A 6897-nucleotide genomic window follows, 5' to 3' on the forward strand; every position below is an offset into this window, starting at 1 on the left:
ATTTATGCATTTCGCCTTTAAAATTAAGCTACAGTACACGGTATGATGCTATTCCTTTTCACACTCACCAGCTGACCGCTTACCTCCATATGGACGGCTTTTCCACTGTTACCAATTTGTCCAGTAGCTCGTCATGTACGTCAGACTTAAGACGCAGAGAGGAGTTGACCATGATGACAAGGTTCGAATCTGGTGAAGAAGAGTTCCAGAAAGCAGGTAAGACAAAAACAGAAGCCAAAAAATAGACAAGTAAGCAACAGAGTGAGCATGTGGTAAAATCTGAAAACGTTGTAAAAATCAGGCGAGGGCTCTTCTTTCTATGGATTGCTTTTTAAAACACTGTTTGTTTGGGTTTAGGGAAGTGAGTGGGCAGGTCAATCTGTGCTTTTGAAAACACTATTGGTTGGGTTAAGGCAAGGAGGAGGTTGGGTTAGTCGATCGATCAGGCAGTCAATCACTCCACAGTGGCCTCTGGAGGATTGACGTGAGAACAGCAGGCACTAACAGCACTCAAAAAAGCATACACAGCATCCTCTGGTGCACTCGCGAAAACAAAAACTGCACAAAACATACCGCCTGGGATGTATTTGCCGGTCTCCACAAATATATATATAGCGGTATGTTTTAAGAATGAGCCTGGTTTGTATGAATGTGTGGTCACGTAAGCAAACTTTTATGGTCAAAAAGATTCATAGTAAATATTTCACTGATTCTAGTGCTTTGACCAATTAATACCCATTGTGAAATCTGCAAAATCTCTCAATAGTTCTATTAAAATGACTGGATTGTCAGAAAAATGGCAAGAGTGAATGTGTTTTTCAATGTAAACATGCTCTGGATGGACATGTGTGATCGTTACGCTTGCGTCTTTTAACTGTCGCACACGTGAGCACTAAATATCTTCAACTTTCACACACAGCGCAGCTCATTATTGTCAGGTCCAAAAGCAGTGGACCAATCAGAAGAGCTCGGTAGCGAGGCAACCGTTGTCAACTTCTGTTTTATAGTAGAAAGTTGGCATGACAACCGTTTTATTTACAGTTATATCATGGCGGAGGAGGCATTCATTGTGGCTTTGTCTAGAATATTTTATATGACGTATCCTCAAGTGCTCATCATAACATTGTTTCGCTATTTCTAATTTCAACTATTTAGTCTCCACAACACTTCCTAATCTGCAATTGCCTCTCTGAATATCACACTAACTGTACCCAAAAAAAAAATAAATAAAAATTTACTAATACTACTAATACTTCCCTTCTTAGACTTTACAGACCTGAAACTTGCCTATAGCACTTATTCATTGTTGCTCTTGGTTATGTAAATTGCTTCCTTGTCCTCATTTGTAAGTCGCTTTGGATAAAAGCGTCTGCTAAATGACTAAATGTAAATGTAAAAATGTAATGGGTTCAATATTGTCGTTATTACGTCATGCTCATAATATCGAATCATGTGGACCTTGCACTGTGCTTTTTTAAAACTAATTTCTGAGCGCTGAGTGTGTATGAGCTCTTACACCCGATTCACATGGAGCGTCAGCCTCTACAGGGTCAATGTGTGATGTCAAGTGTTGCTGAACTGAATTGTGAATCTGACATGGCGTCGCTCACTGCAGAAGTTGGAAATTTCTCAACTTTTCAAGCGCCAATGGAAGCTTGAGCCAATGAGAACGCTTTATGCAAATACCCCAGGTCAGACAGTAGCCAGTTGTGGTCTAATTTCATTGGCTGAGGCTGCTATGATGATCATGTTAGTACCAAACTTCAAACACACGGTCACAGATGTGACTTTGACTTGTGTAGGCAAGCTAGTAAGCATGAACTAGAACATAGAACTCACACAAACCATTTCCACTATACACACATTTTAGATACCAACTGAAAAAAATATTGTGTGGATACTTGACTGTTTTGTGTGATTAGAAATGCTCCATTTATTTCTGCTGTTTATTTATTTATTTTATTTAGCTTAACGTTTCATTATTTGGTTTAACATTGAAAATAAATCTCACCACAATTTGTTGCAAACATTTTTCATGATTAAAACTAATAAACAAATAATATTGTCCTACTTACATTCAGGGTCACCTCCAAACAGCCAAACCTGATTGCAGGAAATGCGGCCATTTTAAGGTTTCCTTTTCCCCAATGATCAGGGTTCTACCATTTTACATGACATCTTGGGGGGGATAAGACAAGGAAACTATTGATTTTGATGGAACATATTAATCAGACACTTTTTTAGAAAATTCTGAGATGTATATGTTGCATGTTACTACCATATGTGTTGTCTCTTAAAATATTTTTGACTTGCTTTGGAAGTTGTATAATTTTTCAAATGGTATGTACTAAAAAATGAGTGGAGCCAAACTCCAGCATGTCAGCCATTTTAGGAAATGCACCATGTAAGCTGGTTTGCCAACCACCATTAACCCCCACAAGAAGAAGAAGAAGCCATTTTAGGAAGTTTTTCCTTGTGTGGATAGTTGGCTGTTTCTCACTATTTGTGTTTCAGCGTTCTTGCGTCCTCATGTACTGTCATCATCAGTTGCCAAAGTTCAGTTCCAATACTCAAGAACAGAGGACGCGTGAAACTTCCTGAATATGACCTTGATATCGAGGACGCACCAATGCAGACTTGAGCACCGAACTCGCTCTAAAAGTCCCAGAAGTCATTGCAACGAGAGGTGGGAAGCTCAGCATTTTATTTATTATTAAAGTTCAAAGATAGAACTTATTTATCTCAGAAGTTTCCCTAAATGAAACTGTGAATATAAACATCACCATGACAATCTTAATAAAGGCATAAACACATTAAGGGTGTTTATATGCAGAAATTCCAAAAATCTGTTTTATTTTTATTGTGCAACGTATATTTGTAAAGTCTTTATGCATAGTATATATTTTGAAAAGGGGAAAAACAATAAGTCGTTGTATGAATGCTGTAATGTTAAAATAATTTTCCATTAAAAATGTGTGAAGGTCATGTGACCATCAGGAAGAATGCAGCATCTCGTTTCTCATAGGACGAGTTCAATGTTCTCGCGGTCTCCTGAGTTCGTTCTTCCTAGGACACCTGGCAAGACCGGTCTTCACAAGAACGCAAGTCCATTCTCTGCGTTTATGGAAATGAGATACAGCCAACGTGTTTGGGCCTAACTGATGGCATAGCCAGAACACACAATGATTCTGTAAGTTTTGTATATAATTTTGTAGAAAAAAAAAAGTTTTGTTTTTGCTGGGAATCCACAATTGTTTGCACCTAAATAAACACCTTGGACTGAATTTATTCCTCGTCACTGGTTTTGTACAACTGCACCCTGGTACATCCTTACACACGCTAATCGTCAAGCATTGATGCTGACGCCCCAATTTGAGTGTACTGTTAGGGCAAAGTCAAATCCTGTAGGAGGGCCGCAGCTTTGCACAGTTTAGTTTCAACTCCACTTAAACACATCTGATCAAACTAATTGTCTGTTTCTCAATTCCAAGAGCGCTGAGAATGGACTTGCGTTCTTGTGGAGACAGGTCTTGCCAGGTGTCCTCGGAAGAACGAACTCAGGAGACCACAAGAATAGAGAACGCGTCCTCTATTCTGCATCGATGCATCCTCGATATCAAGAACACATCCGGGAAGTTCAGGTGTCCTCTGTTCTTGCAGTCTTGAGTATTGGAACTGAACTTTGGCAGCTGATGATGATGTTACATGAGGACGCAAGACCGCTGAAGAACAAATATTGAGAAACAGCCATTGAGTCCTTCAGGCTTGTTTGAAACGGGTATGTCGAAGCAGGGTTAGAACTAAACTGTGCAGAGCTGCGGCTCTCTAGGAACAGGATTTCACATCTGTGCGTTAGGGGGTAAAAAAAAGTATTCATTATAGTGTATTAAAAAAAGAGTCATTATGTTTATGTGATAAACTGTATAGAAAAAAAAGTTAAATTATGTTTACTGTGAGTCCTCGAAAGTGTGAAATTGACTTGCCTTTTTCTCTGTCTGACCTGTTTGACATGAGTCACAAATGAATGGCTTGTGTCTGAGCAACCGCCATATAGTTGAATGGGAATGCCACGAATAGACTTCCTCAGGTATTAAAGACCTTCTAAGAACTGTGAAGGAGGGCTGTGGAAATCCAATGCAAGAAAATAAAATGCTGGTAGTATCCCGAGAATGTGAGCCTACGATATGGGAATAAATGTGGCTCAGTGGTGATCAAATCCAAGGTCTCCAGTTAAGCGCTCTCGAACATCTATAGACTGTTATTTTAGCGTATAATGAAATGAAAACTTGCTGCCAAGGTTGTTTTTGATATCATGGGTAGGACGTGGGCTGTCTTCACGTGTAACCGATCTGCTCTTCTTGCCGTTTAAGCACACCGTGCTTTTCAGCATGTGGTGGAGAAAGCAAAGCTCTTATTAGAAAAAGCGGCATTGGTTTCAGCGGTGTAGGTGGACTCCCACGGTCCATCACATTCAAGGAAGCAGCTCCGATTTGAAGGAGCAATAACGCTTTTTTAAAGCCTCATACATTACATATGCAGGGGAAGATGCTTGGCTTTTATTAGGCCATTAACGACCGCTCTGGCAATATCCACCAGCAGACGAGGAATGGAGAAATTTCATCAGGCAACTTCTACGACAGGGTGGTTTAAATACAGAATACGGTTCATCTGAAATATATAATATTGACCCGATGAAAAGTGCTTTCTCTCCCATAATCCTCAGAGATTCACCCCACACAATGCTATTCTACATCTGGATAATAGGGGCCACGTAATCACAAAATTACACCAGGCAGAGATGTAATTATCGTTTTCTACATCTGCAGATTCTTCAGGGGTGTGACACAGCAACCTTCCATAAAGAGAATGTCGCTTGTTCGTATTATACATGGGAAAGAATAGCATAATTGATTCAGCGCGACTTCTTTGGCCTAGAAAGAAATATGAATATTAATATTTCCAAAGACTTGTTTATAAAACAATGATTACTCTAAAGGCTCAGAGGGGAAATCTGGCCTCAGCGGTTCTCCCTTTTTATGTGAAGGACAAAGGCAGTCGCATCGCGCTTCTCCATTTGTGAAGAAAGAGGGGCTCGGGGAAGTTCCCTGAGGCGTCCCTCAATCTTTCAGACAGGAAATCATCCCAAAAAGCATGTCCCCATGGCGATTCCCATGAAGCTTGAAGGCTATTGGCCAGTTATACATTCAGCCCCAGTCAAGCACATCAGGCCAAAATATGAGAAGAAAAGACAAGACTTCACATAATAATCAAACTGTGCTCTACATAACAGCGAGACGCCCTTGTTGACATAGAGGTGCTTGACCTATAGTCAGGCTCTGCCAAAGAAAATTCATATCAGATCCTTTCATTAGCACATAAATTTGAGTCTTCTTATTTAGACAGCAGTTTTTGTCACCAAGTCAAAAAAACTTTTCCACAGTGCAAAAAATATATATAAAAAATATGTCAAACTCTAAACTGACCCATATGGATCTTGTTCTGGTTCCAGAATCCACCATTAGCCATTTTAGTTTCTAATGAACAATACTTCTTTTGGTTTCCCAACATGTTTCAGTGACGTTTTAGTGTTTGAGTAAAAGATATAAAATTGTATAAAATATAATATTTTTGAAATGTTACTAGTTCCATTAAATGTGAAATCTTATACTCTAAACTATATATATATATATATATATATATATATATATATATATATACACATATCTATACTAAATGTACGCTCACCGGGCACTTTATTAGGTACATCTGTTCAACTGCTTGTTAACGCAAATTATTAATCAGCCAATCACATGGTAGCAACTCAATGCATTTAGGCATGTAGACATGGTCAAAATGATATGCAGCAGTTCAAAGTGAGCATCAGAATGGGAAAGAAAGGGGATTTAAGTGACTTTAAACGTGGCATGGTTGTTGGTGCCAGACGGGTTGGTCTGAGTATTTCAGAAACTGATGGACTACTGGGATTTTCACACACAATCATCTCAAGGGTTTATGAAGAATGGTCCGAAAAAGCAAAAATATCTAGTGAGCGGCAGTTCTGTGGGTGCAAATGACAGAAGTCAGAGGAGAATGGCCAGACTGGTTCAAGCTGATAGAAAGGCAACAGTAACTTTTACTTCTTGTTACAACCAAGGTATGCAGAAGAGCATCTCTGAACACACAACACGTCCAACCTTGAGGCAGATGGGCTACAGCAGCAGAAAATCACACCAGGTGCTACTCTAGGCCTAACTGAGGCTACAATTCACACAGACTCACCAAAATTGGACAATAGAAGATTGGAAAAACATTGCCTGGTTTGATGAGTCTCGATTTCTGGCGCAACATTTAGATGGTCACGTCAGAATTAGGCATCAACAACATGAAAGCATGGATTTATCCTGCCTTGTATCAACAGTTTAGGCTGGTGTTGATGATGGTGTAATGGTGTGAGGGATATTTTCCTGACACAGTTAGGTCTTATTAGTACCAATTGAGCATTGTGTCAATGCCACAATGATGTGATCGCATCTGCGATCATATCTATATGGACCAAAATCTCTCAAGAATGTTTCCAGTACCTTGTTGAATCTATGCCACGAAGGATTAAGGCAGTTCTGAAGGCAAAAGAGGGTCCAACCCAGTATTAGTAAAGTGTACCTAATAAAGTGGCCGGTGAGTGTACTGTAAACAGCGGCATTATCTTATAACTTTTATTCAAGATGTATATTGGTGGAGGAAAAAAATCACAACTTAAGGCCCAGACTAACCAAACTAACAACAAAGAACGTAAGGAGACAAGGGCCAACATTACTGTTGCTTCACGTTGCCACTATTGAAGCCAAAAAACTTAAGCTGGAACACACTGAAATTACTACAGCCAGTTGCCAGCTAGCA

The 6897-nt window shown here is 39.5% G+C and overlaps 1 long non-coding RNA gene across 1 annotated transcript in view; it reads right to left on the reverse strand.

Annotated features, from left to right (window-relative positions):
• Positions 1 to 206, reverse strand: part of LOC141377110 (uncharacterized) — a 155913-nt gene extending 155707 nt beyond the window's left edge. Inside the window, exon 1 of the long non-coding RNA XR_015505677.1 lies at positions 84 to 206. This is a non-coding gene — a long non-coding RNA (uncharacterized LOC141377110). The remainder of the gene's footprint in view (positions 1 to 83) is intronic.
• Positions 207 to 6897: the final 6691 nt, after the last annotated feature.

The sequence above is a fragment of the Danio rerio genome, chromosome 13 (genome assembly GCF_052040795.2).
Source record: "Danio rerio strain M-AB ecotype USA chromosome 13, GRCz13ab, whole genome shotgun sequence".
In the NCBI taxonomy this organism is placed as follows: domain Eukaryota; kingdom Metazoa; phylum Chordata; class Actinopteri; order Cypriniformes; family Danionidae; genus Danio; species Danio rerio.